The sequence below is a fragment of the Bufo gargarizans genome, chromosome 1 (assembly GCF_014858855.1).
Source record: "Bufo gargarizans isolate SCDJY-AF-19 chromosome 1, ASM1485885v1, whole genome shotgun sequence".
Taxonomy (NCBI): domain Eukaryota; kingdom Metazoa; phylum Chordata; class Amphibia; order Anura; family Bufonidae; genus Bufo; species Bufo gargarizans.
Genome location: NC_058080.1, coordinates 479,439,339 through 479,452,180, shown reverse-complemented (window position 1 = coordinate 479,452,180; position 12,842 = coordinate 479,439,339).

The following is a 12,842-nucleotide window of genomic DNA, read 5'->3' as shown; positions in this document are numbered from 1 at the left end:
GAGAAGGAGGCCGCCGAGTGCCAGCAAAAACAACAGCGGGGCCCATAGCCAAAGCCTGGCTGTACACACCAAGGGGGGGAATAAAGACTGCTGAAAATGTTATAAAATAGAAACAAAATCCACTACACACCTATTTCCTCAGACGTTCTGGTGGTCCTACTAGTCATGGTACACAAGCAATCATTGGCAGCAGTTGTCACATGCCGTATTACTGGCATCACCTCTCAGGAATGGGAACCATAATGCCACATGCCAGTGATTAGCTGCAGCTGTCAATCCCTGCCTATTCTTGTCTGCAAAACAGACAATAATAGGACAGGTTATATTTTTTTCGCAGACCACGGAGCAACGGATGTGGAAACACACAGAGTGCTGTCCGCATCTTTTGCGGCCCCATTGAAGTGAATGGGTCCGCATCCCAGGGCCGGTGCTACCATAGAGTCAAGGGGGGCAATTGCCCCCGGGCCCCCGACTCCTTAGGGGCCCCCAGCACCGGCCACAACTACTACTATATATATATATATATATATATATATATAATTCTATTGTGTGCCATGTGGGGGGGGCCCTTATTGTTTTCCGCCCTAGGGCCCCATTTCACCTAGAACCGGCCCTGCCGCATCCAAGCCGCAAATACTGCGGCTTGGATGCGGACCAAAACAACGGTCGTGTGCATGAGGCCTTAGGGCTGTTTCACACGAGCGGATGCCGTGCGTGACATCCACTGCGTGAATGACAGCCAAGACCCAAGGCGGACAGCAGAAGCACGGAGCAGTAAGGGCTCTTTCACATCTGCGTTATTGTCTTCCGGCATAGAGTTCCGTCGTCGGGGCTCTATGCCGGAAGAATACTGATCAGGATTATCCTAATGCATTCTGAATGGACAGTCCGTCCTTCAGGATGTCTTCCGTTCCGGAACGGAACGTTTTTTGGCCGCAGCAAATAGCGCAGCATGCTGCGCTTTTTGCTCCGGCCAAAAATCCCGAACACTTGCCGCAAGGCCGGATCCGGAATGATTGATCCGGATCCGGCCTTAAGCTAAACGTCGTTTCGGCGCATTGCCGGATGCGACGTTTAGCTTTTTCTCAATGGTTACCATGGCTGCCGGGACGCTAAAGTCCTGGCAGCCATGGTAAAGTGTAGTGGGGAGCGGGGAGCAGTATACTTACCGTCCGTGCGGCTCCCGGGGCGCTCCAGAGTGACGTCAGGGCGCCCCAAGCGCATGGATGACATGATCGCATGGATCACATGATCCATGCGCATGGGGCGCTCTGACGTCACTCTGGAGCGCCCCGGGAGCCGCGCGGACTGTAAGTATACCGCTCCCCCGCTCCTACTATGGCAACCAGGACTTTAATAGCGTCCTGGGTGCCATAGTAACACTGAAAGCATTTTGAAGACGGATCCGTCTTCAAAATGCTTTCAGTACACTTGCGTTTTTCCGGATCCGGCGTGTAATTCCGGCAAGTGGAGTACACACCGGATCCGGACAACGCAAGTGTGAAAGAGGCCTAACATGACTGATAATGCTCCGTGCTTCTCTGTGACCTCTTTACTACGAAATCACAGTGAGATAAAGTTGTCATTGTGATTTCGTAGTAAAGAGATCAGAGAGAGGCATGGAGCATTATCAGTCATGTTACTGCTCCGTGCTTCTGCTGTCCGCATCGGGTCCTGGCTGTCATGCACGGCATCCGCTCGTGTGAAACAGCCCTTAATCTGAAGTTAGGGTGGCCAGACGTCCAGTTTTCTGGTTCCCTGTTCTCCGTCCGGTGGAGGGCCTAGACCAGTGATGGCGAACCTATGGCACGGGTGCCAGAGGCGGCACTCAGAGCCCTCTCTGTGGGCACCCGCACCCTGGAAAAAGTCTATGGTGTACCAATATGCCTTAGACTTTTGCTACCATTAATCAGCGCAAGGGGTACTATGAACAGCACAGGCAGCGCACTGAATTAGGCGGCTATTATAGTGATGAAGTACATGGAAGATATAATTCATTCATATAGTTACATTGCCATGTTGGCACTTTGCGATAAAAAAGTGGGTTTTGGGTTGCAGTTTGGGCTCTCGGTCTCTAAAAGGTTCACCATCACTGGCCTAGACAGACGCTGGGATGTCCTGCTTTTTAGTGGCTCCATTCTCAGCAGCACCTTCTCTCACACCCCCCCCCCCCCCCCCCCCAAAAACAGATGGGGGACATGACGGCAGGTAAAAGAAGCACTCCCTGCCTGCCTGCAGCTCACATGACGGTCTTCCAGTTCCTATTATCCTCCTCTTTTGCCAGCAACATGGGGCATGGACTAGCAGTTCTGGAGGGCATGGCCTAGGGGGAGTGCGCGTGGCCTACAATGTCCAGCTTATTAGGTGAAAACCATCTCTCTCTCTCTCTCTCTCTCTGCAGGTTAACAAAAATGTATACAAAAGTTTAGTTACTCTTTAAATATGGGTAACTTCAGCAGCTGATGGTCTGTCATTGGTCACATAAAACAATCTTTCTTTTTTGTTGAAATCATCAATTTTAATCAACTTTAGACTAAGGTGTATGGGTGCCTTTAAATGGACACAACACTTAACAAACTTGACCAAAATCAATAGTGACTATAAGTAACGTTGTAATATATACTTTATTATCCAAGAAAAATGCCTCCCTACTTTTACGCCCTCCTGCTATCCCATTACTAAAGCATTTGCTGACTCTGAATTCTTTGCTAATATTTCTTGGTCTCCCAAAATGGACCGTCAACTGACTGGGATCAGATTACAGTTGCCATAGAAGTCTATAGAGTGGGAAAAGGTGAAGAGAGGCAGAGAAATACAGACTGCTGTAGCTAATCACTGCAGCAATAGAAACAAAGCAAACAAAGTGGCTGGGATGTAACAGCTGCCATATTTCATTTTTAAAGAGGACCTTTCATCGGTCCAAACATTGTAAGATAATTATCAGGCTGTGTAGAGCGGGGCCCCTGGCTCTCATTGCACTTACTATTATCCCGGGGCTCCTCACCGTTCTCCCGCTATGTCCTCCAGTATCTTCACTGAATTGGTTCTACTAACTAGGCGGAGTCTGCCCCGTTTCTCCCTGGGTGTTCCTTCTCCCAGGCTGTAGCGCTGGCCCATCGTAGCACTGCGCTCACAGCCGGGGAGGAAATTTTAAGAAAATTTCAGAAACCCACTTTAAGGACCACTTCAATTCTAAAGTCACTTTGTGTGGCTTACATAGTGGAAAACACCCATAAATTACCCCATTGTAGAAACTACACCCCTCAAGTTATTCAAAACTGATTTTACTAACTTTTTTATTTAACCCTTTAGGTGTTCCACAAGAATTAAAGAAAAAAGGAGACATTTTTAAATTTAACTTTTTGGGCATATTCTCCATTTTAATAAAAAAAAAATTCCTGTAACACATCAAGGGTTAACAACCAAATAAAACTCAATATTTAGTACCCTGATTCTGCAGTTTACAGAAACACCCCATCTGTGGTCGTAAATTGCTGTACTGGAACACTGCAGAGCGCACAATTTTTGAAAGAAAAACAATCATGTTTTTATGTCTCCATTTCCAGAAAGCCAAATCTTTTTTATTTTTTGGGAGATTGTCTTAGGGTCTCATTTTTTGTGTGATGAAATGACGGTTTGATTGGTACTATTTTGGGGTACATACTTTTTGATCGTTTGGTATTACCCTTTTTGTGATGTATGGTGACAAAAAAAAATTTGGGCACTTTTATTTTTACGGTGTTCACCAGATGGGTTAGGTCATGTGATATTTTTATACAGCAGGTTGTTACCGATGTGGCGATACCCAATATGTGTTTGTTTTTTTATTTTATTTTTTATATAGTTTAGTTTTAAACAATAAAAGCATTTTTTTTTTAAGATTATGTTTTTATGTCTCATTTTTCTGAAAGCAATATCTTATTTTTTGTCTTATGTAGGGACTCATTTTTTGCAGGATGAGATGATGGTTTGATTAGTATTATTTTTGGGTACATATGACTTTTTGATCGCTTGGTATTACACTTTTTGTGATGAATGGTGACAAAAATTGCCTTTTTTTTAGCAGAGTTTTTATTCATTTATTATTACGGTGTTGACCAGACGGGGTGGATCATGGGATATTTTTACAGACTCGCTGATACCTAATATGTGTGTTTTTTTATTATTTATTTTTACTATTTTTCACAATTTTATATGTCTCTTTTTATGGGAAAGGGGCTTTTTTTTTTTATTAAAACTTAAGTGTTTTTAACAGTAAAAAAATATTATTATTAAATTTTTGTCCCACTATGGGACTTGAACATTTCAGGGTCTGATCCCTGTTTCAATACAGCACAATACAGAGATGTATTGTGCTGTATTGAACGGTCAGTGCCTTCCACTGTAAGACACTGACAGTTGCCTAGCAGACCCAGCCGAGGCTGGATGTCTTGGGCTTCCGAAGCTGGCAGTCCCGATGCCTGTGCAAGGCATCGGGGCTGCCATAGCATCCCCATCGGGTCCCCGTCACCACAGCACGGGGACCCGATGGGGATGTATAGGCTGCCGCAAACCCTCTGTATGCTGCAGTCAGCGTGACCGTGGCATACAGGGGGTTAATCCGCCGACATCAGTGAAAACAGATACAGCCGGGCCCCTGCTGCTGATTGTGGCAGCACTCGTGGGGCAGCCGGTTAACCCTAGGACGAGAATGCTCATCCTAAGGCATTAAGTACCGGCCAGTTAGGACGAGCATTCTCGTCCTAGGTCGGCAACCTGTTAAGGGTATGGAATGGGGGCATTGTCTCTAAAAGGGGTGGGGTGTATGTCCATAAAAATTTTGGGCTGTATGATTTTTTTTTTTTTGTTCAGTTGTCTAGAATAATTTGAAGGGAATATGATAGCCATGACTGTTGCTTTTCATCAATACCTTGAATAGTGAAGAAACCACAGGAAAAATAAAGGTCAGCCTGGAACAAAGTATACCTCCACCACAACACATGTAAAGTCCCTAGAGACACTAAGTTGGACTGAAAGGTAAGGCTGCAATCAGCAGCTTAACAGATACAGTGTAGGGTTAATGCAATATCGCCTGTCCACAGAATAGGTCAAAATTGCCTGATGGGTAGAGGTCCATTCGCTGGGGCCTCCGCCGATCACAAAAACAGGAGTCCCGTGTTTAAATGGAGTGGTAGACATTTGAGTGCTGCCACTTCATTCAACTCTTGGGACTGCTGGAGATAGCTGCGTACAAACACTGTAGAGTTTAATGGAGTGGCTTCACGCAAGCATGACAGCAGCTCCATTCAAATGGTGGGACACAGGGCCACCATTTTCATGATCGGCGGGGTCCCCCAGTGTGATTACTAAGAGACCTTAGGCGGGTCCTCCGCCTTTTAACAGCAGCCCAATCTAAGTGCTGCACAAGTCTCAAAATAGAGCCACTCTCCTGCTCTAACAGCCTATACCGGCAAAAACGCCGATCTGGGCCATATAACCCCTTAAATGCCATGACCAATAGTGACCATGGCATCTAAGTGGTATACAGCAGAACCAGACTCTACCTCCTTTCAGCACCCAGCAAATGAAATCCCTATTTCCAAATAGCACCTTATATGTTGTTCTACCACGTGAATCAAATGTCAATTAGATCCATACCAGCTTCTTTGGCATAGCTAGCGTTAATTACCTGTAACAGATGGGGTGGTAGTGGTTTGATTTTGAATAGCTGTATACCATAGAAACCTAAGAAGGATTATCCTTTTGTTCGAAAGGCTTAGAAGTCTTTCTACTGCTACATGTGCATTTTTGAAGATGCTTTTAACATTGTGCTTAAAAAACTTCATAGATTTTTAGGAGTACTAGAAAAATCATTTTGTTCTCTATTTTGGGCGCACTAACACACATTTATTGATGCTCTTACACAACTGACAAAAGGAAATATGCAATTTTCAGTTTGCTTGATAATAAAAAACTACATTAGAAAAGACTCTGCTCACAGCAGCACCTGAGACCATTTTGGAAACTCGGGGGGCCATACTGGCAGTAGGGATGCCTGTAAACTGGGCAGTTGGGTAGTTTTTTTCAGTTTTACTAGAGATACATTCTCAAAAGTTTAGAAACACACATTACATGTATGTCTGAGCATGTCATCTTTAATATATGTTTGGACCCCTTTAGGGCCTACACTAATTTAGAAGCAAGCTGCTGGGCCTTTCCTTTTAAGTCTCCTTCATACAGTTTGGCCATGGTTTTCTGAAACCATAGCAAAAAATGGTGTGGAATTTCTACGATTACAGAAAACTAGTGCAAAAAGCCACACCAAGGCTGTGATGTCTGAATACAGACATAAGATTGGGCCTATTTTCTTCACATTCCAATAGCCATAACATTTTTTTTTTTTCATTCACATAGCCATACAATATGCATTTTATTATGGCACCATTTATTTTACCATGTCTTGTATTGGAAACCAGTAAAAAATAAAATAAAAAAATTGGGGGTAAAACTGAAGGAAAAAAATTTAGATTTTTGTACTTACCGTAAAATCCATTTCTTGTTCAATGCATTGGGAGACAGCACCATGGCTATATGCCCAGCTGACACTAGCAAAATAAAAAAGTGTTGGCTCCACCCAGGTGGGCTATACCCTCCCCACAGCCACTAGGCTAATCAGTTTGTACCAAAAGCAGTAGGAGAGAGAAATAGAAACAAAGAACCAACAAGCCCTGAACTGGGGAAGAACAAGAGAATAGCCTGGTGACAGTGAGAGAAAGTAAAAAAACAGAGGGTGGGATCTGTGTCCCCAATGCATTGAACGAGAAACAGATTTTACAGCAAGTACAAAAATCCAATTTTCTCGTTAATGTCCATTGGGGGACACAGCACCATCGGATGTCCTAAAGCAGTTCCAGAGGGTGGGAAAAGAACAGCCATGCAACCGATTGGGTGTACAGGAGAACCATTTGACCCAACAGAAGATAGGAAAACAAGGAATAGGCCAAGAGGCTCCAGGACCAGGAAAAAACCCAAGGAATACGCAGTGGAAGCCAGGAGACAAAGCCCAAATGGAAGAAAAGGCAAGGGGAAAAAACACCCAGCTCGACCAAAGGCTGGGAAAAAAGAAAAACCTGAAGGAGAGGAAGCAGGGCAGATGTCCTGCGGAGAAACAGAGGTGAACAACTGTCCACTGGAGAGCCAGAGGGAGGAACTGGAAGATCCCCTGTTCCCATTGGTAAACAGGAGCACATCACCACCGGAAAGTGACCGTTGGCAGGGACCTAGCCAGACTAGATATAGAAATATGCCCAAGGATGATTATGACCAATCCCCGACACCAGCTGCGGCGAAACCGTGACCCCCAGCATGCCCCACCAATTTCCGTGGAGTTCAGAGACAGCCAAGCAAGCAGCCCCACCACAGCCGGAACGCTGGAGGCCAGCCACCACAGCTCCAGGAGAAGGCTCTAGAAGAAAACAGATCTAGCAAGAAGATATAATGGTCCCCAAGGGCAAGGCAGGGAACCTGTCTGAGGAGAAAATACCCGGGAAAAGACAGAAGTCCGGATCCAAGGAAAACAACCTCCTTGAGGGCAAGCAAAAGGAAGGCCCTGATGAACACCCAGTAGCAAGAGAAGTCAATTCCAGAAGGCCGAGAAACCAAGGAACCCAGCCAGAAAAAAGGGCTTGGCAAGGAAAACCGCTCCGAATGGTCACAGACCAAAGTCATGCCCTGCCGTGGCAAATACTGAGGGAAGGCTCAGGAGCAGATGCTAGGATGGAAGCAGGGAAGCACAAGTGGCTGAATGTTCTGAAGAAGGAAATCGCAACAGTCACTATAGGAAGAGAGCAAGCCTCCTTACACCCGAAACAGGTGAGAGGAGAGAAACACCCGATGAGAAGGGGAAGATGGGACACTATCCCACCCAGGAATGCAGCCACCCCCTTGGGAAGGAGGGAAAACATGACAATGGCTAAGACTAGGGCACATGAAGGCATGCTTTCAGAAAAAAAAAAAATTAGCGGAGAATCAATCCCCAGGAAAACGGGAATATGGGGCCAGAGGGAACCCTGACCACAAGAAGGGCCAGGAAAAATGCAACTAGTCACAAGCTCTGGAAAGAAGAGTAGAGGCATACTCACCAGAAGGCTATTGGAGTAAAGAGGAGAAGAACTGGGACCTGAAACTGAGGATAGAAGGAGAGGCTAGAAACCCAAGAAGGAAAGAACCCTATAGGTACCCAGGAGAGAAAATAATTAAACTGGGTCCAAAGAAATGGCTCCTATACAGAGTATATAGAGATGCCAAAGAGTAGCTTCCCCAGAAGGGAATCAGCCAGCAGACGGACCTGCGATCATAGGAGCAGGGATCCCAAGTGAAATAACTCATAAGAAACCCAAGGAGTGGCCCACGGGAGTGGACCACATCCACAGAACAATAGCTGGCTGTCAAAATGACATGAAGCTAGATGGACCAGCGGCAATCATAGCAGGGACCCCAAACAAGAGCAAACCCTGAAAGGGGTCCGCGGAAGAAACTATAGAAAAAGAATGTCAGCCAGGGTTCACTAACTATGCTAATTGTGGAGACTCTAATACTGTATACTCTGCCCCTGAAGGGGCACGTACTGTATTCTGGCTGTCGTCAAGAATTGCGGACACCCATAAGCAGAAAAGGATGCTGGATTCGCCAGCGGAAGCCGGAAGTGGCTACACTGTCATGTAGAAACCAGCTAACTGCCGAACTCGGCAAAACCCCGCCGGAGGGGGAAAGGGATTGGCCGGGGTATGCAAGAAATGCAAAGCAAAGTAAAAGGAGTGTCTGGCAGTAGCCAACTACTCTGAAAACATAAGGGAGTACAGAGGATGCCTGAATATGGAATAAACCAAGGGCCTAAACACTATACAGGGAGTCATCAATGGAAAGCTCACCGCACCTAGTCCTTCCACTACCCTGTCAGAGAGGACGTCCACTGATGACCTGAGAACTGCAGTAGCAGCTGGTGCTCGCATCGCGGCGAACCCCTGTCGTGTAGAGCATCTGGAGATGATCCAGGTACTCCCCCAGGATTGAAGCCTACACGTCTGTGAACGTGTCCGAAAGATAGCAACAACAGTGCGAATACCCCAACAACAAATGGGGTACACCCTAGGGATGTCAAACAACACAACTAGTATAATTAGCTGACAACAGCCCAAGGTGGAGGAAATATAAGCATATCAAATGTTGTTAAATAATGCAGCATGCCACAGAGAAGAAAAAAAACAAACAAAAAAAAAAAACAACATGCCCAGGATACCGTAACTGGGATGGTTGACAGATACAATACCCATAGATAGTACAAGTACACCACTGGAGAAGGATGGAAATAGGTTTCCAGGAGCATGCTGGGACCAGGAAGGATGGATGAATACCGCAGGTGGGGATGGTACCTAGAAGAAGGAGCAGCCCGACGCCAGCCCACAGAAAGCCAAGAAAGAGCCGTGCAAGGGCCGATAGATCAGTTTGCCAAACAGGGCACAGGGCTGGAGAAGGTAGAAAAAAAAACCTCACCTGATGAGGGAGAGAAACGGCTATGTGGTACACACTAGACCTAGGATGGGGTAGTGGCAACATGAACTGCGAATAGAGCCCCTGCGATAGTGCAGTCACCCTGGTTAAAAAAAATAAAAAAATAGAAAACTAGCAACCAGAAAGCTCTGCAAGGAGCAGCCCAATGCCAGCCCACATGGATACATCTGTACCATGGTGCACCACATAGGCACGCCGGCGTGCTAATGGCCTGGCGAGGGCACCAATACACACTGGAGAGAGTCAGCAAACTGGCGTACCACAGTGGAAGTACAACCAGAGGGGTCCCACAAAGGATTCACTAAAGGGGGGACCCCATCACGGGACGCCAGCTCACAGAAAGCCCGGAGGAGGCAACCCCCAGTGGACGTTTGTCTCTGACCACCCAGATACTGCTGTATGATGGAAGACAGCCCGCTGCTCTGCTCCGAGACAGAATCTATGCAGATGAGTCCCCTGATAAGGCAAAAGGAACCATAGGAGATTCTCTCAGAGCTAGTCCTGTTCTGCAGGAACCAGGATGCAGAGGACATCTGCCATGTACTTTATAAGTAGGCTATTAGAGCCTGCCTTACTTCCCTCCACCCCCCTGCCTGGCACGGCACGTTCGTACTGCGCCCTGCACTGAGTAATGGCAGGAAGAGTCTAAGGCATAATGGACATTACGCGATTGTCTTTTTTAGGGTGCGGGTCCCCACAGAGGACACAGATTGCCACCTCTAGCACCTGTGCCAAAGGCGGCACTCAGAGCCCTCTCTGTGGGCACCCGCAACCTGGAGAAAGTCCATGGTGTACCAATATGCCCTAGACCAGGCATCCTCAAACTGCGGCCCTCCAGCTGTTGTAAAACTACAACTCCCACAATGCCCAGCTGTAGGCCGTTCAGGCATGCTGGGAGTTGCAAAACTACAACAGCTGGAGGGCCGCAGTTTGAGGATGCCTGCCCTAGACGTTTCCTGCCCTTCATCAGCGCAGGGCGCACTGTGAACAGCACTGAATGTATGCGGCTATTATAGCTAATGATAAAGTGAGTGGAGGATTTACTATACTGGTATTCAGGTTAAATTGCTGTGTTGGCACTTTGCGATAAATAATTGGGTTTTAGGTCTCCGTTTTGGCACTTTGCCTGTAAAAGGTTCACCATCACTGCCCTAGGCTGTATGGTCGCAGACAGGATCGTGCTCTGCCCAGAACGGAAGTCTGAAGTAGAGGTGTCCCCCAGGGCGACGAATGTATAGTACCCTCACCACAGGAGAGGAGTCATGGCCAGCCTCAGACCTGTCTGGGAGTAACACAGAAGGGGAGCAGAACAGCGGAGGCCACCCAAGGTTGACTAGTGAACCTTGGGTCTGAGCGCGAATGTACCCAGTCAACAGGGGGACCCTGGGGAGTGCAGAGGCGGCCGCATTTGGGTGGGTAAGCGGACCAAAAACCTCTACCCTGGAGAGGGGGAGCCAGTATAGACTCTCGAAGGTCTGGGACAGGGAAGGGGCCCATTGAGGATAAGGCACTGCATACAAACAGGGTCTGGCTAACAGCATGGCAACCATGTTGCAACGAGCGCACAAAGTACGTGGCTACCCCGAGGAGAGGCTGGGAGTCTCCAGAGGCTGTCCTACTGGACCCCAGGTGCTGTGTCCCCAAAGGAGGTGCTGCCGCAGAAGAACCAAGGGATGGATGTGGGGCTGCAGAAGAGATCCTGGCAAGATGGATGCCCTTTTCTGGTAGAAGCAAGGGTTAAGTGGCAGCTCCGCCCACAGGGTAAAAGCCTCAGGACCCCCAACTAAAGTGGATAGCTAACTCAGGATCCCTCTGGAAGGAGAGGGGGAACTAACCTTGGGGAAGGGATGCAGGGGAAGATACTCACCGTCCGACGTCTTTGGGTGCCGCAGGGTCACCCTTTCAGCAGACTCAACACACGTGGGAATGCCGGCATACCACTGAGGATGCAGTCATGGGGACTGGGTGACCGGCAAGGGACTGGGTGACCGGCAAGGTACTGGAGTACGCGACCGCAGGGGGTGCTACTAAAGTGGTAATCCACGATGGAGCCCCATCTTGCAGCAGGTAGAGACCTGCAAAAGAAAGAAAAAGGAATAAAAATAAAAAGCAGCAAGACCTGCAAAAAAAGAGCAGGTCATGTCTGCCTTCTACGGACACTAGACTAAAACTGATTAGCCTAGTGGCTGTGGAGAGGGTATAGCCCACCTAGGCGGAGCCAACACTTTTCTTTTGCTAGTGTCAACCTCCTAGTGGCATCTGGGCATATACCCATGGTGCTGTGTCCGCCAACGCCATTAATGAGAAAACCAATTCCAATTTTTTTTGGGCCTTGCTATTATGATGGTCACTGTGCATTAAAAATGACATGACGTACTTATTATGTGGGTCAATACGATTATGGCAATACCAAAACTTGTATAGTTATTTTGTTTCATTACTTAAATAAAAACCTATGAAAAATGATAAAATTACACTTACCGGTAATTGGATTTTCCAGAACCCAAGACAGCACCATAGAGAGAGATGGATCCGCCCCCCACAATTGCACAGGAAGCCCCAGAGCAATCAAAAAGGGAACACCCACTTTCTTCCTCAGTGTTGATTCCAGAGTAGATCAGTAGGAGGCGTACAAAATAGAAATCCTATAACCTCATTCTTCCTTTTTACTTGAAAAACAGAACAATTCTCATCAACCATAAGCACCAGGTAGGGAATTAGAGGGGTGCTGTCATGGGTTCTGGAAAATCCAATTACCGGTAAGTGTAATTATCATTATTCCCTTCACCCATGACAGCACCATAGAGAGATCAAATACCAGAGATAAAAAACACCCCTCGGGAGGGAGGTGCTTGAAAAGTAATCTTAAGCTATGAAGACCCCAAAAGTGGAAACAAACAAGCTAACCTAGGAATTTCAACATTATATCTTAAACCCAGGATAATCTTAGAAAATAAATCTTATATGGGTTTCTCATCAAGTGCGAACATAAATCATAACAGATTCAACAAAACATCTTAGAGAAGTACTTATCTTGAAGCAGAATGATCAAACTGAAGATGACTGCTGAACACCGATTCCTTTGGTGCAGATTATATTCAGAGAAAGCTTTTTCTTCCTGCCTTACCAAAAGTTCCCCAGGAGAGGCCCTTCCAAGGCACGCCACCTGCACTGTTAAAACTTCAGGGAGCGCGTAGCACGCTCACCTGGCACGCTCCCCGCCCAGTGATCCAAGATACACTGGAGGACCAGAAGAACTTCAGATGCCAAAATCTCCACATTATCTTGCAATC